This window comes from Festucalex cinctus, chromosome 2, assembly GCF_051991245.1.
Source record: "Festucalex cinctus isolate MCC-2025b chromosome 2, RoL_Fcin_1.0, whole genome shotgun sequence".
NCBI classification, from domain to species: Eukaryota; Metazoa; Chordata; class Actinopteri; order Syngnathiformes; family Syngnathidae; genus Festucalex; species Festucalex cinctus.
Genome location: NC_135412.1, coordinates 22,443,336 through 22,469,088, shown reverse-complemented (window position 1 = coordinate 22,469,088; position 25,753 = coordinate 22,443,336). Strand labels below are relative to the sequence as shown.

At 40.5% G+C, this 25,753-nt stretch overlaps 1 protein-coding gene and 1 long non-coding RNA gene across 5 annotated transcripts in view; one reads left to right on the top strand and one right to left on the bottom strand.

Annotated features, from left to right (window-relative positions):
• Positions 1–25,753, top strand: part of LOC144014169 (uncharacterized) — a 121,439-nt gene that overhangs the window by 60,781 nt on the left and 34,905 nt on the right. For 3 of the 4 annotated variants that reach the window (XR_013282407.1, XR_013282406.1, XR_013282405.1), the window contains exon 3: positions 12,370–12,490. The gene's annotated coding sequence lies outside the window, so the exon portion shown is untranslated. Of the gene's footprint in view, positions 1–2,950; positions 3,389–12,369; positions 12,491–25,753 lie in introns of those variants that run through there. The other variant, XR_013282408.1, reaches the window with a different exon arrangement.
• Positions 17,055–22,112, bottom strand: LOC144015032 (uncharacterized). The gene is made up of 8 exons (XR_013282670.1): positions 22,092–22,112; positions 21,336–21,477; positions 21,133–21,210; positions 20,989–21,059; positions 20,823–20,874; positions 20,646–20,708; positions 20,012–20,191; positions 17,055–17,555 (listed from the first exon to the last, which is right to left on the bottom strand). It is a non-coding gene; the product is annotated as an uncharacterized LOC144015032 (long non-coding RNA).

Sequence of the window (25,753 nt, the reverse complement as noted above, 5' to 3'; positions counted from 1 at the left end):
TATTTTTTCTTCGCGTTAAAACATGCGCACACGCACACAACCTGTCAAAGCCATAAGCCAATCATGCGGACAGATGGATCATCAGCGGCCTAATTGTGTGATTGGCCGAAATCTGCAGCAGAGGATCACACATTGTGTGTGCTTATGTGCTCGTCATTTGTGATCTGACATGATCAAGATATTTCTTTGCGCCTGCAACAAGCGCTTCAAGATGTTAAATGAGAAATAACGATTTCATTAATCTTTTAAAACGATTTTATCTTGCCAGGCACACAATAATGTAAAGGATCATAACTATGTTGTACGTGCGTGCACGCGCCCTGGTGATTTTGTCCTTGCAGCAATGTGGTGGCCAAAACACATTAGAGCACATCTGTCCACTCCATAGCCACTCCTAATCCTCCTCATCGCCATTCTGAAGAGCTCTCCGTCCGTCCATTCAGCCGCCCCAAACGCTACCTTGAGAGAATCAATTTGACCAAATTCTCATCATATTTACAGCTCTGCACATCTCTTACAACTCATGAAAGGTCAAGTAAAGGTCGGAGGCTTCTCCAACTTGTCAAGTCGGAGGATTTTTAACAGACTGCCGACGGGTAAATTCGGGTAAATTCCTCAACTTACATTTTTCTAACCAGTATTCTTACTTATGATATAAGATTGGTATTGGAACAGTGTTGTCACAGATTAATTGATAAAGTAATGTGATTACTGATTACTCCTCAAAAAAATAATCTAGTTACTTTAGTGATTACTTTACTGTCAAATTAACTAAGTTACTCAAAATGTAACTAATTGTAACTGAAAGTTTAATATGGTGTGCAACTTATTTTTTATGTGCATTGTTTTTATTTTCCTATTATCTTTGTGTAATTTATAGTACTATATTGTTAATAACTAGACTAAGTGCAATTTCTAGAGAAATTGCGTGGGAATGCTGAAAGCTGAATGCTAATAGATGAATGCTAAGATTTGAATGCATGTAGAATGGTTATGAAGCAAATTGAGAGATAAATTATGAAATTATGACCTGGTTACTGGACAATGCACTTTACCACGGTGCCACCAAGCAGTATCCGACACCTGGTAATGATGAGAAGTTATATGTACGGAAGTGGGCGTGGAAAGTGATACTTAGAAAAAGTTCAATGTCTGTCCCATTGAAAATGAATGGGGAAAAGTTTATTTTAAACATTAAATTGTGCAAATACTGTAAGTAATGTGGAATCAGACGATATATACCCCGGGAGCCGTGAATTTTTGAAGCTAGTTGAAATTTGAACAGTGTAAATTGGAAGTATTATGTAGGAGTTGTTACGCGGCAAATAAAAAGTGTGGAGAATACAAATCACAATAACATATATGGGAATGCTTCAGCATTCCCACATATGTTATTGTTATCCACAATAATTAGTTGCAAGTAAAATTGAAAGGGTAAAATTGACCCCTTTTAGAGCATGATTAGGTCACTTCCTGTTTTCCACTAGCATAGCAAAGCAATAGCCTGATGCAGCTCACAGCAGCTCAACCTCACGCATATAGGCATTGCTTGTAAATATATGAATGAGAAAACTGTACTATATTAGTCATTTATGGTAGGTGACTACTGCTGACTATTGACTTAGAATGGGTGGATGGGTTTGTATTTGTCATTTATTTAACTACAAGTTACTACTTCATATTTACTAGTAATACTGTTTCTTACAGCTGCTCCTACTGCTACTACTACTACTACTACTACTACTACTTAATAGTTACCGTATTTTCCGCACTATAAGGCGCACCGCATTATAAGGCGCACCTTCAATGAATGAAATATTTTAAAACTTTTATATAAGGCGCTTCAGTAGAGGCTGGGGTTACGTTATGCATCCATTAGATGGTGCCGCGCTAAGGGGAACGTCAACAAAACAGTCAGATAGGTCAGTCAAACTTTATTAATAGATTACAGCTATTTGCTAGTTGTCAGCTTTCTGACAACTCCATTCCCAAAATGAATAAACAGTTGTTTTATTATTTTCTCTGAGGTAAAGTATTAGTATTAGCTAGCGATCCAAGATGGCGGGATATTCTGCGCATGCGCGTCACCGATCGTGCAGGGTCACCGATAGCGTCGTGACAGCGAGACCTGTTGTGGGTCAATATTGATCCATATATAAGGCGCACTGGATTATAAGGCAAATGGTCAGCTTTTGTAAAAATTGAAGGCTCTTAGGTGCGCCTTTATAGTGCGGAAAATACGGTAATTACTTTGTAATTTTCACGGAATTTATCTTTCTATTTTCTTCATTAGCATTCAGCTTTCAGTATTCCCACGAAATTTCTCCAGAAATTGCACTTAGTGTAGTTATGATTATTTTTGCTCTGGCGTATTCGCTCGAGAAAGACACTTGGTAATGGCAGCTTTTGGAAGCTATGCTATTTACTTCGTGCCGGTTCCACATTGTAACAAAATATGCTGTAGAAAGCTCAGCTTGCGTTGGGCCCAACACTAGTGATTTACATTTCCCATCATTCTTAGACCGAAAATTAGTGCTAGGGTTGTTCTGATAACATTTTTTTGGCCCCCGATACCATATCGATACCTAGTTGTTTTCCCAACATTTAAAATCTGCCCTGCCATTGGTTCAGAGCCTTCAAGGGCCAATAGGATATGTTGGCTCGGCAAGCAGTGAACACTTCACACAAAAGTGAAGGTCGTGCACAAGCAAGACACAAGATGCTGCATCCACACCCGTCACCATGGGCGGCCATAGGGGTCCGTGCCCGCCCACCAAGATGATTGTGCCCGCCCATTTGAGGCATGGATCTCTAAAATGGTTCTCCTTTTTTATCATTATATTTTTCCATTCATTCGGTTTATCACTCTTATATCCGAGTGTCAGTAAACGCAACACAGGTCTCGCGGTGTCGGAGGTATGTTACGTTTGTGTTAGCTGCTTCAGTTCATTGCTTCTAATGCTCGCCCCTCGCCGAATTGTTCCTGTTTTTTGGCGTCGGCTACGGCCAACGGTGGCCGTTTGTACAAGACAACTAAAAAGGGTGACATTTCCAAGTAACGTTTTCTGGCGGCATTCTAGCAAGATGTCACAATATGAAGAAATAGTTGTAGTTATCTGCAACAGCCATCACAGTCTTACTGAAAATAATGCTAGATATGCCTTACGCTGACTTATACGCATACGCGACAAATATGTCAATGTTGGCGTGCAATGCAAGAGTCATGTACATTTTGTACAAGTGAAGTTGCATGTTTCTGAGGACGCTGGCGCACAAGACAAGTGAGGAGGGACATACTACAAACCACTTTCGTGTCGGCAACTAAAGAGTAACTTGGGGAAAAAAAAAAACGACGGGACCCACATATCGTTTTGGCACCTACAATGAGGTAGGATTTTGCTTTCCTTTTTTCTTTTTAATTCTGCTGCCGCCACCGTTCAAACAGGTGGCCCGTTCGAAGCAATATGTCAGCGCATCCGCCCTATTGGATGTGGCAATTGTATTTGCCATTACATCGGCAAAAATAGTAACATTGACTTTGAATGGGATAATATAATCAAAGGTAATAATAATTCCTTATTAATCCAATGAGTTGTGGCTTTATGATACATCTCCAAGGAGAAACAGAAGGAGGCATCTTTACAAATAGCTTCACTTTGCCTCATCCAATATGGCTGCGGCGTCAACGTACTCACGACGCCACTGCAGTCTACTTTATGTGTGTACTGTAAATGCGGTCTATGATAAAACTGTCAGCGGGCGCCATTCAATGGATAGATGCATGACAGTGCTACATAAATTTATCCAAATATATTGGGCAAGTTAATGCTGTCAGTATGGTATTCACAATAATTGGGCCCGCCCATGCATTTCATGTGCCCCCCTTAAGCCTGGGCTCTGGTGACGGGTCTGGCTGCATCCAAAGTCCTATATTAGCGTAGGAAATAATGGTATTCGCATGTTACTTGTTAGGATTTACCAATGCCGATACCACTGTTTTAATGCAGTATCGGGGCCTCTCCCGATACTGGTATCGGTTTCGGAAAACACTGGTTTGCACAGTAGTTTGAGTTGCAGTATGATGAAAATATGTCTGCCAGCGAGTAAATGTGGATGATACAAACGTGAATAGGAAGGAATTTAACTGTTAAAGTCCATTCAGTGAGTTGATTGTATGAATCACGATGGCAACTGTGTGATTGACAGACACAAGTAAACAAAAAAAAACCCAAAAAACTGCCATGCCGGGAGGGGACCTGCGTAATATTGGCACAAAACAACGGCTGACGAAATCCGTCAGGATTCCGGGACTTAAGGCTCAAATTGGGACATTCCCGGTCAAACGGGACATCTGGTCTCGAAAAATACGGTAGCTGACTTTCTCTTGTTATTATTTTGCTATTACTTGTGTACATGTGAACACATTCAGTCGGATTTCTTTTATTTCAAATATGTAATTGTGGTGCCGTCACATCCGGTTCCGTGTGTTTGTTTCTGGCTGAAGTGTGTGCGTGTGCAATGTTTGTGTGTCTGTGTGGCCTTGTAATGAAAGCGCGCTGACATATAATTAGCGTGCATGTTTACCCGGAGTCCCATCTTGTTGAATGGTAGGCTGCTCCCCCTCCCCTCCCTTTGTGGCTGGGCATTATCGCATGTTATTATTATTTGCGTCCTGCTCAGCTCCTCAGCCATCCGCTCATTAAGTCTGCCGCTTTGACAGAATTAATGACCACATAGAAAAAAATAGGCTCACCGTCGGTGCGCCCGCCCGCCCGGCTGGCCATCCGGCGGGCAGCGTGCGGCGCGCCGTGCCATCTTTTTGCTTTCTGCATTTGCAAGGAAGCTCCAAGTTGATTTGAAACCTTCAATAGTAAACCGCGAGCGTCCCTACAAGAGGATGAGATTAATAGGAAAGCGATGACCTTGATGTGGTCCTTATCACACGATGCAACCGTGCTTTTATGCAAATTGTTGCAATCTCATCAAAAGTTATCAATAGGGGAAAAAAAACTAATTAACTTTTTTTTTGTTCCCACTGTGCTCATTCAATTAAAGGAAGATGTCCAACTTTAAATAGTTGAATACATGTTTTTTTTTTCCTTTTCTCAGTGTCTTTAATTGCTCTTTAAAGAAACTCTTGTTTGGATTGCGATTGACTTGATTCAATGACAAGATGACTTGTGTCAAACAGTCACAAAATCTCGGATGAGTCATAATTGCAAAGAAAAAAAAAAATCAACAGGAGTAGTTGAGTCGACAATAAGTACTTATTGGAAGGAGCTCCAGCACATCGTGCTCTCTTCTTCAGACATCTTTTCAAAACGACAGATAATAGTTTGGGCCTCTTCAACATGGCTCAAAGTGGAATCTGCACACAATCGGATTTTAACAATTTGACATGCTGAGGATGAGCACAATATTTTATCTACTTGCTTCCCAACCAGTCTATCTATCTATCTATCTATCTATCTATCTATCTATCTATCTATCTATCTACCTATCTATCTATTAGGGGTGTTAAAAAAAATCGATTCGGCAATATATCGCGATACTACAGCATGCAATTCTCGAATCGATTCAATAGGCTGCCGAATCGATTTTTTTTTTTTTTTTTTTTTTTAAACATCCATTTTTGATGGAAAAATATTTAAAAAAAAAAACCCATAACTTTCACACCTTAAGCATGGAAGAATGTTATATTAATGGAACATTAAACCTTAATATTTTATTTCAATGCTGTTCTAACATGAAAAACGGTTACAACCTGTTTGTTAAATACAGTAGCTCACAGTTATAAAACTGAAGTTTCGGATCAATAAATAATACATTTTCATACAAATCTTACACTGTACATTTATAGGTTTCCTGAATGGTATTTTTCGAAATTTGAGTAAAAAAATCACAACAATCGACTTGTAAATTCATATCGGGATTAATCGGTATCGAATCGAATCGTGACCTATGAATCGTGATACGGATCGAATCGTCAGGTACGAGGCAATTCACACCCCTACTATCTATCTATCTATCTATCTATCTATCTATCTATCTATCTATCTATCTATCCCAGCCACTTCAACCTGCTCCTCCAGGAGGAGCCCCAGGCATTCCCAGGCCAACCAGGAGACTCGAGCGTGTCCTGGGTTCGTCCCCGTGGCCTCCCGCCGGTGGGACGTGCCCAGAACACCTCACCAGGGAGATGTCCAGGAGGCATGCCCGAGCCACCTCAGCGAGCTCCTCTTAATGAGGAAGAGAAGCGGCTTGACTCTGAGTGCCCCCCGGATGACCGACGTTCATGTTTTCCCTTGGCCAGATTATCCACCAAATGACACAACTTGACCCGACCTTTCACACTAATACTCACAGCACACCCGACCACATCAAATCCATGAGCAAGTCAGGCTTCTTGGACACATTTTTTGTGGTGTATATATCCATCCATCCATTTTCTTGACCGCTTATTCCTCACAAGGGTCACGGGGGGTGCTGGAGCCCATCCCAGCCGGCTTCAGGCAGTAGGCGGGGTACACCCTGGACTGGTTGCCAGCCAATCGCAGGGCACACAGACGAACAACCATCCACACTCACAAGCACAACTAGGGACAATTCGGAGGACCCAATTAACCTGCCATGCATGTCTTTGGAATGTGGGAGGAGATCGGAGTACCCGCAGGCACGGGGAGAACATACAAACTCCACCCAGGACCCGAAGCCCGGACTCCATCTTGCATCCTCAGTAGTGGGAGGCGGATGTGCTAACCAGTCAGCCACCATGCCGCCTAATATAATCATATATAACATATTTACATTATATATTTATAAGTATTTCTAGTGTGATAAATACAAAAAAAATCACCAACATATTAATAGAAAGCAGATCTACTTCTTTCTCAGCATATTTGAAAAAAGTTGCAAATCTTTAAAAGGTTCGAATACAACATTTGCCATTCCTGAGGTTTTTTTCTAGCACACTATTTGTTACATTTGACTATATGATTCTGCGATTGGCTGGCAACCAGTCCAGGGTGTCCCCCTGCCTACTGCCCAGAGCCAGCTGAGATAGGTGCCAGCTCCCCCCGTGACCCTTGTGAGGAATAAGCGGTCAAGAAAATGGATGGATGGATGGATGGATGGATGGATAGACTATATTATTATTATTATTATTATTATTATTATTATTTCCTTTTTTTTTAATAGTTAATGTTATGATGAAGTTTCCCAGAGGGAAGACGGGAAAGGCTCATGAGCCATAAAAAGAATGAAAGCGCGAAAGCACAATAAAATTTTTTTTTTTTTTTAAAAGTTGAGTTAAACGAAGCAAATTTGCTGCCAGTCTTGTAACTCTTGAGATCAGGACATGGTCAGTCCTTTGGAAAGGAGATGAATAGTGATTGATTGGAGCAAGAATGCACCCGTGGCCCTTACGCCGCCTACGAATGCGCTAAGGAGGCAATGAACGCCCTGATCGTACGTAGGTGTGCGTGCGTGTACGTGTACGTGTGTCTCAAGTATCAGTTGCCAGTGTGTTAGCGCACTGAATAGCAGTTGTGTGACAGGCACATATTAGGCCGTCATGGCCAACGGGAATAAAAGAGGCTTGGATAGCAATAGACAAAATAAGCCATTAGTGTACGACGCAGTTGGCTCTCCTCCGGAGCAGACAAAAGGCGGCACATACGCTGGCACACTTGTTGGCGACGGTGCGGCCGGGCTGACAGGCGCACACGCGCACCCCGTGAGCGGAGCGGGGCATTTCTTTCCCCACAAAAGCACAGACTGAAAAGATTGAGAATTAGAGGGCAGAAAATGGAATTCATCCACAAGACATTCACACATTCGGAAAAAAAATCAACCACACACAAAAGGAGAATGGAAAAGGATTAGTTGTCATCTTAATGAACATTCACATCCGGTGTGGAATTGGATAAAAGATGCTTGTGTCGCGGTACTTTTTTACAAGAACTGACTAATTAAATTTGCTTCCACTGACTATTAAACTATGGCTAAATTAGTATTAGAACTGTCAAACAATTACTTTTTTTTTAATCTTGTTGAAAGGTTTCCTTTTGAATATTTGTGTTTTCCTTGTATTCACTTGCATCCTGAAATTGATATGACTATTACAGGTAGTCTGGCAAAAGGTTCCACAGGTGCAAAAAAAGAAAAAAAAAAAATCAAAATTGTGATATTGATATATTCAAATTGTGCACTTAATTCCCTTTAAAATGGTATATAGTACAGGGACATAGCTCAAAAACTGACAAAGTTACAGCAGTTTTAATGTTGGAAGGTTGAAATCCCTAGTTTTGAGGAAAAACGGGTTTAAAGTTTTGGTACTTTCATCTTTTAAATGTCCATAGCAACCAGTACCTTCGGAAAAAGATATGAACCTGAAATTTTTATCATTTGTTCAAATATCAGTGGAAAGTCAGTTCCAATAGCAGGCAAGGTCTTCGTCTGAGATTTTAACCTTTTAATTGGTTTGGAAGTTTGACCTCTCAAGAGACGAAATCAGCCTCAACTTTGAAGATCACATTTGGCTTACAATTCATCTTCCGAGGCATCAGCCAAAATTTGCTTATTTTATTGTTGCTCCTTGTGGTATTTTCTTAAACATATTAACACAGTGGGAAATTTGATTTCATAATGTTGTCTCAATCTATCCTCACAAATTCAATATTTATATAAATCAGTAGTGAATTACGTATGAGGCTAGGAAATGCGGGTTGTTTTTTAAAAAGGTGCGCAAGACGCGGTGCTAGCTAACAGCATACTGTCTAATAATTGCTTATTTTCATACACTTTTTATTACAATTTTGACTTTTGTGCTGCTTGGAAATTAAACTAGAGACCTCAAGAAGGCTATTTGTGGAGAAATCTCAAAATGGACAAAAAATGTCCACCTGTCTAAATATCGGCCACATCTCTAGATTGAGCCTGCCGACATGCGGACCCTTTTACCGGAGTGAGTCACATATATTCATATGTGTTGTAGTCAAAAGTTTGATACACCAAACTGAACATGCATGCTCATTTGGAGCTTTAAAGGGCCAGTCTGCCGGTTTGACTCTGGAAAAGGCACTTTTTAAATACAGGATTTAAACAAACTACTTCTCAATTTACAGATCAGGGCTTGTCTTCATTTCTCGTGGTGATTTTGTCCTAAACCGCCATTTTGTGTTTTTTTTGTAAACAGCGGGACGTTTCTGTGGAAAGACAGTGTTTACACCGCTCCAGCCAATCGCAGAGCACGGATTTTTTTATTCACTCACTCATTCACACATGTAAGCTTCTGTGAGTGAGTGAAAAAAAAAATAATAATCCGTGCGTGCTTTCAAATTGCCGTGGGAGTGACGTCACGCAGCTGACAAATTCGCCCGGCCCCGGTTGCGACACGCCACCCCCCCCGCCCTGTGATTGGCTGGAGCGGTGTAAACACTGTCTTTCCACAGAAACGTCCCGCTGTTTACAAAACAAACACAAAATGGCAAAATACAGGCTGGGGGGGTGGGAGTTTAGGACAAAATCACCACTAGAAATGAAGACAAGCCCTGATCTGTAAATTGAGAAGTAGTTTGTCTGTTTAAATCCTGTATTTAAAAAGTGCCTTTTCCAGAGTCAAACCGGCAGACTGGCCCTTTAAATGTTCAAGTGGTAGCACCCAAACAACTGAAGAGGAAAACTTTTGGCAATGGACTTTTCATCAACATTAAAAAACAGATTCATAAATGTATTGTTTCTTGCTCGGTCCATGTTCTCAACTTCTCAGCCCTTGGACAAATTTATGAAGATTGATGAAATAGTTTTTGAGGGGAATAAATATACACAAAAGTAATAAACATGCAGACCAAAAACAATGTCCACTGCTTTGTGTTTCCAACTAGGTGGAGTTAATTAATCTCAAAGTGACTTGTACGCCACAGATGATATGTCACTCTTGTTAATCTTTAATTATGTCTTCAGGCACTCGTCTCTCACTGTCCACCGATGGTCGCGTTGTGTTGAATGATGCACGATGCCATTTGTGGCTTTCATCTTGTCAACTGTTCTTCATTTGCTTGTGTGAAGATGTTGAGTAGTGCGCGCTTGTTGGAATGAGGAATGGAGACATTAATATGTACGTAAAGAATAGCAGGTTAGAGGTCAAGGATGTTTGAAAACATATCATGAATTAACTACAAAGTGCACCTGATTAAAAGCTACAACAGCTAAATTTAGAAGCAATGTGCATACTGTGCAATGTATAGGTCGCTTCTCTTTATTAGTCGTGGGTTTCCACATTGCAAAATGGGATATTTGCAAAGAAAAAGATCACACGGATGGACATTTGTGTTTTACAACAATACTTAACCGTATTTATCATCTCATCGTGCCTTTGGGTGAAATAGTGAAAAAGTGAATAGTGAATGTATGTGAGCGGCATACATACCATAGCAGTTCCATTCAAGTGAATGGGAACGAGCCGGAACGTACATTTTACTTCAACATCACCTTTGGAGTCCAAATGCAAATAAGTACTGCATCACATCATTTATCACATCAATATATATATATTTTACTATATGGATATTATTTATCCATCTGGTACCGCTCCACAGTAATTTGGTCGGGAAAAGGCGGGACATTCTGTACAATAATTCGAGCTGATTGGACGATGCAACATCCTACACGTTTGTTTTAACCAATCACGGCCACGGGTGAAAATTTCGTGTTTGTTCTTGTCGAAGGAGGGAAAAGCACGAACATCTTATTAGCTAGAAATGCACGAAGCGCCTCTCGCTATTCAACATTCAACAAGGAAACGGTGAATCATTCTGCGAGAATAGAATTCATTGTAGCGTCCATTCGTCCATGTTAGGTTTGTTTGTTGGCCCCGGTGTCGGCGCTAGCTTCCTGGTTTGTCACAGTTGCATATCCCGCCCCCAAACACAATGTCGCACTGTGATTGGTTCGAACCACCAGCGGTTCGGGAACGGCGCTTATCTGTGGGAGCGGTACAAGATATATTCTCCGGAGTTTGTCAACTCACAAATACCGTCAGAATTCATCTTGCCAGAGCAAGATTAATATTTTACCAGTTAATATACAATTCAATTTAAAAAAGGGAAAGTGAGTATAAATTAAGAGGAACAGATATTTTCTCCAAAACAAAATATTGAATAAAACTAAAGATTTCAACTCACAGTGCCAGTTTATGGAACAATCTGGATTGTAAAACAAAATCATTTCAGTTTATCTGTATTTTTAAAAAGTTGACAAAAGCTCAATTACTGAAAAAAATACATATAGCACAAGGACATAGAATTAAACGCTCAATGTTATTTATTTTGTGTGATTTTGTCGTTGATGATCAGGGGCAGAAAACATAAGTTTCTCTCTTTTTTTTAAAGAATGAAATAAAATTGAATTGAATTTTGCATTACAACCAGCGTTGAAAGAAGTGAATGATACAAAAGGAAATACAGTACGAAGACAATTCTTGCTTGTTTGCAAATATGTTGAAAATAGTGTTGTCATATGATGTGTTGACCGTCCCACATTGTCCACCCACTCAAAAGCTATAAAAACAAAACAACATATACACTATTTATCTATACTTCGATGAATAATACGGGTTCAATTGAAGTGGACTGTGGAGTACTTAAGGTTATCTGCAAATAATTCAAGATACGTGAAATTGAAGGGAGATATGACATGCGTGGCAAGCGTGGGACAGACAGCAGCCAATAGGGGGACCGATTGAGAAGGAGACATCTTGGAAAATCTTTCCGATTAATGTAGAAATGATAAATAGACGCATACAAGGACAGAGGATGTATGTGTTGGCCGTCTCAGCTGTGTGTGTGCGTGTGTCTGACTTTGAGGTCCAGTCCTTGGCACACAGATGCCCCTCTATTATCTGCCTGTCTTGTCTGCTCAACCTGGTCTGCCTCAGGCCACGTACTCCTTTAAAGAGCTGTCCAAAGAGATGCACACACATGCACATGCACGTGTACACGCACGCACATATACACACACGTGTCATCCTGCACGTTTTCTCAGTTGCATGTTTGTTTGTTCCTACAAACATTCCATATTTGCATTTATAAAGGAAGAAATGCAAAAAAAAATGTATTTCAGACTTAAATCTGTAAGGTGATATGCAGGACACATCTGGAAATGAGTCAACTGGTCGAAATCGGGGATGGGCAACTGCTAAACCCTTTGTTGTTAAGAGATGAGCTTTTATATCAGCATACCGCAATGTAGCCTCTTTAGTTCGTTTTTTTTCGGCTTCATTCTGTCGCAGGTTTTCATTTGTGAACATAACTTCATCTCTTGTTAGTATTCACATTACGTCATGTGCCCGACATTGTGTGCCGCTCACAGGTCCATGGAAAGTCGAATTGAAACAGACAAAGGAGTGTCCAGAGACTCAAAGAGAATTGCAAAGATAAATGGAAAGGATTTCCAACCGACAAAGTCTGCCAAAGTGACCATTTTCATGAAGGTAGGTGTCATTTTGGAAAAACGCTTTTACCATAATGTGATCGTGATATATGTGAGCTGCACTCTGGCTAAAAATAGATCTGGTGGTCAAGATGTTTGTTTTTGTGAGCTCTCCAATACCCTCCTTTCCCAGGTTTCCTTTCCCAGCAGCCCAAAAGTTGAAATTTCAAATTGAAAATAAGTGAGGAATCAACAATGTTGTTTTTTGTTGCAACATGCTAGCGTTAGTAGCTAGCGCGGTCGGGAAACTAGCTAATTTGGTTACAAAATAACCTGAGATTTTTCGCCTCAAATTCACAAATGACAAATGGACATAGCAACCAATAAAAGACAAAAGTACAGAAGACGCAAGAATGTCCGTGATTTGGGATGGAGCAATCCTACCTCAGAGCATACTAGGGGTGTCACGATTCGCCAACTCCACGATTCGATTTAAATTTCGATTTTGGGGTCACGATTCGATTTTTTTTTCGCTTTTTTTTTTTTTTTTTTTTTTTTCCGCTCCCCCACTTTATATCACAGAGGCATATGCTTCTGTAGGCTAAGGCTAGTCTATGATCATTGGTTCTATTCATTGTACAGTAAATCTTATTTCAAAAGATCGGCTACATATAGGTGATGCAATTTCCATATTATTTTTGTGTAAATTTATGTAATATATGATAATTGACATTAGGCAGGAATGATCAAATTCAAAGAATTTATTTACAATATAAAGTTAACCGTCTTGTTCTTACTGAAGTGTAAAATAAAAAATAAAAAAACAAAAACAAAAAGTCACAGTGGGTGCCTGCCATCTATTGACTGTTTTTGGTTACAACAGTGTGCTGTGCGTTCCTCTTAAAATAATGTGCAATGTGCAACAACAACAAAAAATATATTGTATCCAAAGTCATGGAACAAATACAGCCTGAACAAACTATATCCCAACATTTACAGTTGCTGGGCATACTGTAGCGTGGTTCAAGTACACTAATTAAATGTTTGAATCCAGCGTTTTCCAAGGCTGCAGGTCTGCTGCTATAAATAGACCTATGGATCTGGCGTTTCGCGCGAGCTGAAGTGTGTGGAAGTTTCACTGTAAATGAGGATGAAATAGTTGGTTGGACCGTTGTTTTCCCACTTCTAGTTGAATTTGATAAATCTAAATCTTTGTGATGCCTGCGTAAATGTCCCGTCATGTTTGTCGTGTTTCCCGTTGTTACGGCTGGCGGCTCGGGCCCGCCGCCGGCTCCGCTCCCCTAGTATGTATGTGTGTGTTTGTGTCGGCTGGTGCCCGTATAATGGTACTTCAGTTTGAATGCGCCAGCGCGACACTCTGATTGGAGGACTGTGCCAGCGCGACACTCCGATTGGACGACTGTGCCAGCGCGACACTCCGATTGGACGACTGTGCCAGCGCGACGCTATTGTGTATCCGTGTATTATACCCCTATTGGTTATTGTTGTTTCTCCTCCGTTCTGTCAGTTCTGTCAAATGCGGTTATTATTTGTTCACCTTCCACTTTCACTCCCTTGTCAAACCCCTGCCTGAAATTTCAATTAAAACTACTCAGATGTTAAAGTCGACCCGTGTTTATCTACTCTATATTTTCTGTTATTGTGTTACTTCCCTTCCCCTTGACGAGCCGGGCGTAACACCGTGGCCGAGTACAGTACGCGCACATAGCATATCTTGCAACTGTGGTCTTTTTATCGACAACGTGAACGTTGTCGACATAACTCACCGGGAACGCAAAATGTTTCCAAACTGGTGACGAGAGAAGCGGGAGCGGCTTGAAGCACCATTGCTGTGTCTGTCCGCGCTTGCCATCATGACTGCAGGAGAAGTCAGCTAACAAGTGCCGTTAGCTAGTAGCTGAATGGCTGCGTCTCATTTGCTTTCCTGGGAGGTGGCGGTGGCGGCGGGCGCGGGGGGGGGCATCGAATCGTGTGTCCTCTCTTCTATTTCGATGCTCGAAATCGTGACGTAATTTCGATCGATTTCGATAAAAAATCGAAATCGTGACACCCTTAGAGCATACGTGATGTTTCCATGTTGTCCCGTTTGGACAGTAACACCGACAAATGTTTGTAATCCAATGGATTACACTAATCAAATGTTTCAACGTAACCTTGCTCTGGCAAAATGAATTCTGGCGGTATTTGTGAGTTCACAAACCCCGTAGAATACATCTTGTACCGTTCCCGCAGATAACTGCCCTGGTTCGAACCAATCACAGAGCAACATTTTTTTGGGGGGCGGGATATGCAACTCTGACAAAACCAGGAAGCCAGGACCGTCGCAAGGGCTAACAAACAAACCTAACATGGAGGAATGGACGCTGCAATTAATTCTGTTGTCGCAGAATGACTCACCGTTTCCTTGTTGAATGTTGAACAGCGAGAGGCGCTTCGTCCAATCAGCTCAAATTATTGTACAGAATGTCCCGCCTTTTCCCGACCAAATTACTGTGGAGAGGATGTGTAATATCCATCTGGCTATTGCCAGGTTAGTTACAATGTGTACCGCTGCAGGAAAGTTGACCCACCACAAGGGTCCGACTCGCGATCCAGTGACCTCAGTGAATACTATCTACAGCAGGTATACCTCACTCAATTTCACAGGTTTTCTAGCTATTTGTCTTCCTTCTAAGTTGGACTTATCAAAACATGTCGATGTCCATCATGGGTACGTTTGGAAGTACGCTCCAAGTGCGCTACACATCTGTTTTACTCGATTGACTTTACAAGTAGTGCAGATAGCACGAGTTCAGTTCCCACTCAGTGACAGTGAGAACATGTGATTGGTTGTCTGTCCCTGTTATTGACCAGCGACCAGTCCATGGCACGGTCCGCCTTTCACCCAAATCCAGGTGCGATTGACTTCAGCTTTTTGCAAGCCTCAGCAGGATCGTAAATGGATGGATGTTAACACTGCTTTTAGCTGTGAATGATGAGACTGTGTTGTGTGTGTGCTTGCGTTGGGGTGGGTGTGCGTGCGTGCGTGCGTGCGTGCGTTGCTATCGAACAATCAACACACGCCTTGAAGACACAGCTGATAAGCGACTCTCACCTTGAGACACCCACTGTATCTCAACACCTTAACACAGACACATGCACACACACACATTTGTCTTTGTATCGTTGTGGGGACTTCTCATTGACATAATGCCTTTCCCTAACCTCAACCATGAAAAATGATTGCCTCCCCCATTCCTTACACGAACATCAACCATAACCCAAATCAAAGCTAAACTCTAAAACCAAGTCTTGACACTCAAAAAGTGGTCTGAACTTGTGGGGACCACCAAAATATCCCCACAATTTCAAGTCGGTCCCCACAATGGTAGTTAAACCTGGAAAAACATGCGTGTATGGGCCCTACTATGTAGCAAAGACAAAGACACACACACATGCACACGCCAGAAGCCCCATTTTTGAGTTTTTGTCCTTATTTTTGTTGTATCTTAAGTGAAACAAAAATCTGTTACTTTGCAGTTTATAAACAGATTAATTAGAGAACACAACGCAAAATTGACATGTGGCTCTGCTCCAGTTTCTACCATTGACTGAGAAGTAATGTTAGGGGTGTAAATCTCTCCAACCAAGACGATTCGATACTAAGAGGAAATGATTCGGTTCAATTGAGTAGGATTATGATTAGAAATTCGATTTTTCCAAACTCGGGCCAGATTTGGCAACATTCTAGCCAAATGAAGGTATATAAAAGCCTGGAGGCTTACAGCTATTTCGTGTGTGGTTGTGTCAGCGAACTCTGATCAAAAGAAGCACTAAATGACTGCCGTCTCGTTTTTGCTCGAGTGAGTACATGTGATTCAGAATCATTCTCTTTTCAACTCAAACGTACACAACGTACCACTGGCGTCATGCTACAAGCTACCCAGATAGCAAAATGTGGTTGAATCAACGTTGAAATATAGTTCGGCTTAAGTGTTGAATCTACGTTGAGATCTAACGTTTAAATTATACAGAAAGCGCAAGGTTGATAAAATGTTGAGTCAACGTTTGCTTTCCAACCATATATCACTCAATATCAATGTCGTTTCAACCATCATCTAAATGAGAATCTACATGCATCTTTGGTTGATTTTACATTGAATTCTAACGTTTAAATTAAACAGAAAGCGCAGGGTTGATAAAATGTTGAGTCAACGTTTGCTTTTCAACCATAAATCACACAATATCAATGTCGTTTCAACCATCATCTAAATCAGAATCTACATGTATCTTTGGTTGATTTTACATTGAATTCTAACATTTAAATTATACAGAAAGTGCAAGGTTTATAAAATGTTGAGTCAACGTTTGCTTTGTAACCATATATCACACAATATCAATGTCGTTTCAACTACCATCTGAATCAGAACCTACATGCATTTTATAGTGAATTAATGTGAGGAATAAATGTTTTAAGTTCATCATTATTTACATTGGAATTTACATCTAAATGTACATTATTATTATTACTATTATCATGCACATTAATATAGAACTACTTTTTTAAACTAAAATAAAATATTGGGTTAGTCCACTAGAAAAAAAAAAAGTTACCCTATGTTTTTCACCTAGTGTTTCTGCAGATGTCTTACAACTTACTTGGATGTATTATTAGCTTGTTGATTTCCTTAACCATACTTCCCCATATGTATGAAAATCTTAGGACAGAAAATATGTTTAATATTCAAACATTTATTAGAAATCAAAACACAGTACTTTGTAACTGAATTCTGGGGAGAATGGAGGCAAAGAAAATAACACCCGTTTGGTTTCTGCCTCAAATAATGTTTGTTTTTATTGTATTATTCTTTTTCTTGACAAAGGAATGAAATACACATGAAATGAACTGTAGGAACATCAGTGTATAAAGCGGTAACCATTTCACTTTGACTGTACGTCAGTCCATAAAAAGACACACTAAATTTGACTTGCGTTCGCAGTTGCGTCCAAGGCACTAGCATTGCTTGGGATGCCACCGTTACGCTCATGAGCAAAACGCAGCCAATGCTTGACAGTAACACCAAAGTCCTGCTGAGTCAGTGTACGGTCAAGCTGTCGAGCAGCAACTGAAAGACAAGATTACAAAAGAGAAGAGAGTTAGTATCCAATACAATTTATTGTTTTAGAAAAAAAGCTGTTCTGTTGTTACAGTAACTATCAATAAGTATTAAGTAACACTTTTTTGTTGAATTTGACAATGTTGGTAAAAACATGCGATGTCAATATAAAAACACTGTAGATTTATTTTTGTTAATTAGGACAATTACAGAATGTTGAATGTGCAATGTAACTAGCTACTAGCATGAAAGTGTGTCATGTATAGTTAGCTACATTGTTTATTTTATTTTCTAGTTTTACGACAACTTAAAGAGGGTAATGGTCAGAGGCCATTGTTCAAATTAATAGCACAAAAGGAAAATGAAGTCTGGTTATTTGGAACGTCGTTAACTCGCTGTCTAGCTGGTGAAATCTAGAAGCTTAGGAGCGAGGACAGCATAAAGATGAAAAGGTAAGGGGAGTAGCGGTGAAGAAAAAAAAAATACTGATTTTTACTGAGCTAAAGAAAATAATGTTGACATAATTTATTAGAAATGATTGACTTGTTTTGATAGCCACTGCTGTTGCAGGCAAACCTCGTGTTCCAATAAAATATTTTGCAAATATATCGAGTTGCGTATGCCTAAGCCAGGTCATGCTGCACCTCCACAAATAATGGTGCGACCAAATCCTGTGCTGTGCGAGCAACCAAAAATGTTACTCGCACCAGTGCTAGTAGTGGAAAAGTTAGTGTAGAGCCCTGGCCTGATGGAGTCCATTTTTTTTTTTTTTTTGAAGAGCTCAGAATTGTTCATTCGGTAGTCTTACCGATTCAACGTCTTGTCATCATTGCTCTTTTTTTTTTTGTGTGTGTGTGTATGTGTGCGTGCGTTTGCGTGTGTGCGCGTGCGTGCGTGCAAATACGTATAAATTTATACTCATTCATTCACCTAAAACCTTATAAATATCCCATTACCCTTCGCCTTAACCAGGTACTTCAGAATCTTGCCAGAGTCGTGAGGTTTAAATGGTCAGGAGACCAGAGAAAAGGTCAGAAAAAAAAGAAATAAAGAGAAAAGAAAGGTAAATCAAAGTGAAATCCAGCACCGACCAAACACTTCCTGCCTTCCCCATGATTACAAAATCAAAGTCTTACGCCAACCCCGGAAGCCTCTAAATTCCAGCAAATTTAGCGAGATCTCAAGAGACCAGAGGAAAAACTAAAGAGAGGAAGGAGGGAAGGATCGATAAGGCAGAGTGAGATCCATAGAAGCCAGTACATCCAATCCATCAAAGTGAAGTCCAGCACCAACAAGACCCCTCCTATGTGGTTACAAAACCAGAGTCTTATGCCAACCCCAGAAACCTCATACTTCTAATAAATTAAGATCTCAAGTGACCAGAGGAAAAACTAAAGAGAGGAAGGAGGGAAGGATAGATAAAGCAAAGTGAGAACCACAGAAACCAGCACCAACTGATTCAAGGGGCTGTGGGAGGGAGAGGCTACTTCTGTTGAGTTTCAGTAGATGCTGGTGCGACGGATCTGGCATGCATAAGGACCACCACCAAAGAAAGAAGCCGTCAACCGCGGTCCAGCAAAGCGAGCCTCCCCCATCCCCCAGAATCCCCAGGCCGCGGCAGCACCAAGGCCACCCCCAAGCCACCCGAGCGGACACCGGTCGGCGAGCCGACCCAGACGCCCGGAACACCCCCGCCCCAGCCCCGGCCCACACCCCCGAGCCCAAGGCCGCAGAACGAGGCCCAGCGGGCCCCCACAGCGCCCCACCGGTCACCAGCCCCCATCCCCCCCCCCCCCCCCCCCCCCCCCCCGCCCCCACACACCACCCAAACCCGCCACCCACCACGACCCAGGCCCCACCACCCCCGACCCCCAAACCCCCGAACACACCCCGACCCCCAACACCCAACCCCCCACCCACCCATACCTCCACCCACCCCCAAACAAGCCGCCCCCCCCCGATGGCCGCCAACCCCCCCCGCGAACCCGGCCCCCCGCGATGGAGTCCATCTTGACTGCAATATATTAATGAAAAGACAAAGATACATATACTAATTGCTGTTTTTGTGAAGTATCAATGATGTTTTTTTTTTTTTTTTTTTTTTTTTTTTTTTTTTTTTTTTCATTGATTTCGGAATTGACCATTCTCTAATTAATAGATAAATAATGACTATGTGGAGCCGCACTTTTAAAATGTGTCTTTTCTTAGTGTTTTTTTTTTAAAAGCTTTTTCTGGGATTTTTCAGTCATTCAAAAATATTTTTGGACAATTCAAAACAATTTTTCAGTTATACAAAAATGTTTTCGGAGAGTCAAACCCTTATTACGAGGTTTCGGGTATTGGAAGGATTCTGACTCCATACCCCAGGTGGAGTGATTTTACACAACAAAAGAAAGCAGCTCAGAGCATTCTGCTCAAAAACAACTCTGTGTTGTAATAAGTAGTTTACATAGGCGATAACTCACCAAACATACGGTCTTGCATCACTGTCTCCTTGAATGCCTTCTTGCCAATGCAACGCTTGTCTTGCTTCCCTGCCCAGTTGTATTCATTTAACAGCCCGGGGCATTTGTCATCACAGTTGCCATCATCCGTCTGATTAGGGTGTCCGAATTGGTGTCTTCAACGACAGCCAGGTGATTAATCTATGAGAGACGACATTATTATTATTATTAATTTAATTTAATTTTTGCACTCAACTTTTGTTGATAGAATTCTCCCGATGCCTGAAGATTTTACTTTTAAGTAAATTACATAACCTTTACTAAATTTTGCAATATTCACATACATCACCCCCTCTCCACCCGCCAGATGACTAACTAAATAACTAAATGACTAAAACTGGAAAAAAAAATAAAATACATTTGTATTTCATTTTTGAATTGTATATTTTTCATCCGTTTTTACTTTCACTTTTAGTAATTGATTTATTTAGTCATTTATTTATTTATTTAGCCATTTATTTATTTTGAATTTTGGCAGTTTTGGTCCTCCATAATTATGCCTTACAAATTGGTAAAAAAATAAAAATCTAATAAAAAAAGTGTGCTAAGATTTATGATGATTTGGTTCTACAACAGTGACCTTTGAAAAACTTACCAACTACGAATACAGTATTTCCCTTTCTTCCGGTTGGTCCCCAAGCACCACAAAAAGGGTTGCCTGAAACAAACAGAAGACCCTGTTCCACATTTTTTTTCACAATGTGATTGTGTTCTTTCATAATCATAGTAGTTATTATTACTCACAAGTTAAATTAACAATGGGTCTAGGTACCTGTTGTAGAGCTGTAATTGTGTTTGTCGTCTTGAAAAAGTGAGTTGTGCACCTAAACAATATCAACAACACAGCATGTAAGTCTCAAACTTACTGTACAAGTCAGCAATGTGTTACCGCAATAATACCATCACAATCATGTAGTACAGTGCGCAGAATCATTTACCTGTCTTGCTCTACTCCTCAGAATGGATTTTGTGGACAGAACATTTTGAAGAAACACTCAGAGCCTGAAACCTGAGCACAACCGATATTCTATTAATTTGTATGTTATCTTATATTATGAATTCTGAAAACATACCAACATTACCTTAAAAAAATTTGCACTTTGCCCTCTTCCTCCTTATAGGTAAGACAGACCTCTGCATGTTCTCCTTCCCCATTAAACCTGTGCCAAGTTATATTCTCTGTCACTAATTTCAACATTTGGATGTGGTGAAAGGTAGTTCACCTAAGGTTTCTTCAGATTCTTAGAAATGAATATTTTGAGTGTTTGTTCACTTGTTTACTTACCAAAGAGGTTCACCAAGCTCTGGCCAAGGTACAACATGCCTTCTTAGTTTGAATAAGTAGTAAATTACTAATTAGCCATCTGGTTTCGAAGACGCTGGCACCACCTGTACGCCATGTGACTCGTCAAAACAGCACAAGTAACCTGTACATCAACAGACAACAAATGATATTAAAAGCAACAAAGTACAACATTTACACCTTTGTTTTATTTCAGTGTGAAAAAAATGTGTTCATTATAGGCTCAATAATTAGTAATTACTAAAAAATACTTTTACTTGCCTCAACAAATAAATATCCTGAAGCATGATTCGACTAGATTTCGTGATGAAATAAGTTATATACAGAAGTTAAACAAATTACAGATAAACCTTACATTACTATACAAGTGGACTTAATTTACTTTAAAAACTAAACCTAAAAGAAAACGCTATTCAATGTTCTATCTTCAACTGTTAAACCAGCCTGTTAAAAACGACTGAAAAAAAAAGATACACATTCTTCATGTAAACGCTCCTGTAGCGCTTCAGTGCAGTTCGTTAGCTTACTAGCATATCAGCAACATAGCACACAGATAGGCTTGTAGTAACTCTCATTGATAAGAGGCCGTCGGAATTAGCAACTTAGCTTCAACGTTTAGGATCATTCGAAACAATTTCTTCACTAAAACCACCTCTAAAGACCAAATATGCTTAGCGACCCAACTGACAATGGACATGGTGATACATATTTGTTTAATTTAATGTAACTTTTAACGACCTGAAACACAGAACGTCGACGTTCGGATTCCCGCTCTTAGCACGGCTGTCGGCAATTTGAAATTCTTCTTCTTCTACGCTGTGTATGACTGTGTGTGTCAGTCTGGTTAGTAGCATGTCCCGCCATCTAGTGGCGTACTGTGGAACAGCGATCCAATAACGTTAGAAAGTACAGTAGATATTTAAATCAACTCGATGAAATTAAAATTGTATGAGATATATAATAGATTTTTAAAACATAACCTGGGAAATGTGTGTAACGCATAAGTCATTCCTCTTTTGTATTTTTTTAATATAATATTATGCACACAATGTCCATATCACACAGCACTATAAAAAATACATAATTCAAGCTCTGCATATTTTACAATACAAGCTGAATATTATCCCAGAACAATGTAATATTTGGTGCTAGTGATAATTTGGTACCTTTTTATATGATTATACTCGCAGAGTTGCGTCTCAATAAAATAGCTTCATTACAATATTGCCCCCTAAAAGCTTTACCTCTGAATCAGATTTCCACTAAATGTAAATAATTATCTCTTTCATATGAATATTCATAGTTGTTTTTATTTTAGAATTGTTAGACTTAAAGTTTATGCGTTGCAGGTTGAAACAAAACTGGTCAGATAAAATGAGATTTTCTCTGATCAGCCAGTGAGTGCACCTAACTAAATATTATGGCATTGAAACTATTAACGGGAAAATTTAGATAACCACACACGCACGCACGCACACACCAATGTCTGTGAAGTCAATTCAGTAGTTGTGTCAATATGAAGCCATAAAATATCAAATGTAAAACATAGGAAAATTAAATACTTACCCTTGAATCGCTACAAAGAAATGGTGAACGCACGTTTGAAGAACTTCTCTCTGGAAGCTTCATGAAAGTTCGTTCACAGAATTCACACACAAACTTTGATTGTTTGACCAGAAACATATTGAAATGTCTGTGTGATGATGTATTAAAATTCTTCTTAACATCTGTTATGCAAATAAGTATGTGTAAAAAATGTGTGTAGAAAAAAAAAAATTCTGAAACTGCATTTAAGAGTGGGAAAAGACTGGCTATACATATGTGGCCCAGAGTTGTAAATTGATAGCTGGGCCAGATGCGTCACACAGCAACTGGCCCACATCCTGTTTGCCAGAGTCAAGCCAGTGCCACCTTTGCTGCTCCTGGGCCATGTTCGGCCCACATGCCTTATGCCAGTGTCGACTGAATGCCACCTGTGCCGGACTTATGCCGGATGTGGGCACATGTTTTTGATGACTGGGCTGAAATGCACAAACTAGAAACTCTAACGTGTACAGTTTATTTGGTGGAAATGCCAGGTGTTTCGAGTACATTCAAATAATTTACAAGTTTTACAAATACAGTGTTCCCTCGTTTTCCGCTGGGGTTAGGTTCCAAAAAATACCCGCAATAAATGAAATCCGCAAAGTAGTTAGCTTTATGTTTTATATTTATTATAAATGTTTAAAGACTCTAACACCCCCACACCCACGCACCTGTCCCCAGAATACTTCCCCTCCCCCTCTCCTAGTCAATTTCTCAGCTGAAGGAAAAAAAAAACGAGAAGGGCAAACATAGATTCAACGTTAATTAAACATTGACCTTTCAAACGTTTTAATTCAACCAAAATACAACGTTGATTCAATGTTATCTTTTAAACACAAACTTCAATGTTAACATAATGCTGTTGAATCAATGTTGATTGACCAATCAATCTTCAACCGTAACCAAAAATCATCCATTTTAACCCTAATTCAACGTTGATTAAACATCTTTTGCTATCTGGGTAGCTTACTAACTGTTACTTTACCAGCTATTTTCTACGTGTTGTTAGGATAACCATTAACGAAACCGTGGATCGTGGCTAAAGAAAACCACTCGTCGTGATAGCTAACGTAGCTAGCATTGCTAAAAACAAAGACACAGGCACCTAGGATGGACACACAAGATGTAGAACAAACCTCACATAGTGTTATCACAGTTAGCTATGTTTCCGGTAACATCACACCGGCCTGTTGAGAGTTTTATTCAGCTTTGTAAGTAGTTTCATTACTGTAGCCAAGTCAAAGTACCGCTCGTAATGGAGATATTGGTACCGGTAATGCAAGATATTAACCTGGCAATAGCCAGATGGATATGCTCCGCAATATCCTTCTGGTACCTCTCCACAGTAATTTGGTCGGGAAAAGGCGGGACATTCTGTACAATAATTTGAGCTGATTGGACGATGCGCCATTCTACAAGTTTGTCTTAACCAATCACGGCCACGGGTGAAAATTTCGTCTTCGTTCTTGTCGAAGGGGGGAAAATCACGACCATCTTACCAGCTAGAAATGCACAAAGGGCCTCTCGCTGTTCAACGTTCAACAAGGAAACGGTGAGTCATTCTGCGAGAACAGAATTAATTTCAGCGTCCATTCGTCCATGTTAGGTTTGTTTATTAGCCCCTCGTTGGCGATGGCTGCCTGCTTTCATCACAGTTGCATATCTCACGCCCGCAATTCAATGTCGCTCTGTGATTGGTCCGAACCACCAGTGGTTCAGAACGGCGGTTATCTGCAGGAGTCACAAATTAAGTCACAAATACCGCCAGAATTCATCTTGCGAGAGCGAGGTTAGCAAAATATGCTGGTGCAACCGAATTTTCTTGATTCAATTCTCTGAGGAAAACAAGTTTTGTGTTGTCATCAAATGTGCGTGTGTATAAATGATGTGAGTAATTACTCTGTGAATCTGGCATCAAGCCCAGTCACTCGTGTCCCTGGGGAAGCATCACGTCTTAAGATTGCGAGAAGGAGCATCGCTCGCTCTGTCAATGTTTGCTTGTTCTTCGCCACGCTTGAGCGAAAACACCGGCTTAGCTTTAGCACTGTTAGTTTTGCAAACACAGCATCTCCTAATATCTGCATTCTGTGTTAAGTGGGATTTTTTTCTACTCTCAAGGACATCTATTGACAAGCTGTTTTTACTCACTCATCTTAGAAGTCCTTGCTGTTCATTTCTATTGGCTGAACCCGAGAAGTTTTCTTGCGACTGCGGTTTATTTGGAGATGTCCTGTTTGATGCACGCTCACGCTCGTCGATGCAGACGGAGGTGAATCCGCACATCGTGGAATAGGAGGGGCGACCTGACCTTGGTCCAGCCTCGGGGGTTTCGGCAGATGGAAAAGGGGCAGAGGGTTTTCTGGCATGATAAACACACGTACACTCTCGCATGCGCCATTGAGGTGACATTGCAAGTTGTCTCGGTGGGAACGATAACAAACGCCATTATCTTAGCACATGTGAATGTACAATGACCAAAGTTTGTGTTTTAGGAAATTGGACAATTAAAAGAAGAAAAAAAAAAAACAAGGGAAGTTTGAAATCTGGCATGTGAAAATCTGTTGTTGTTGTTTTCCTCCCACATTAACAGATGTACATCATAGAGGAAATAAAAGCCGCCATTTGAAATGGTTCCGGTGACAGAAGAATCCATAAAAGGCCATTTGCTCTCACTAATTTGCAATATTTATGTGGGACAATTTCTTGGGAGCCCAAACAAGGGGGTAGTCACGCGGCTGCATATGTCCCTCCAGATTGGGCCAACATACTAAACAACAGCGGCTCACGAGACGAGACGAGACGAGATGAGTAAGCGG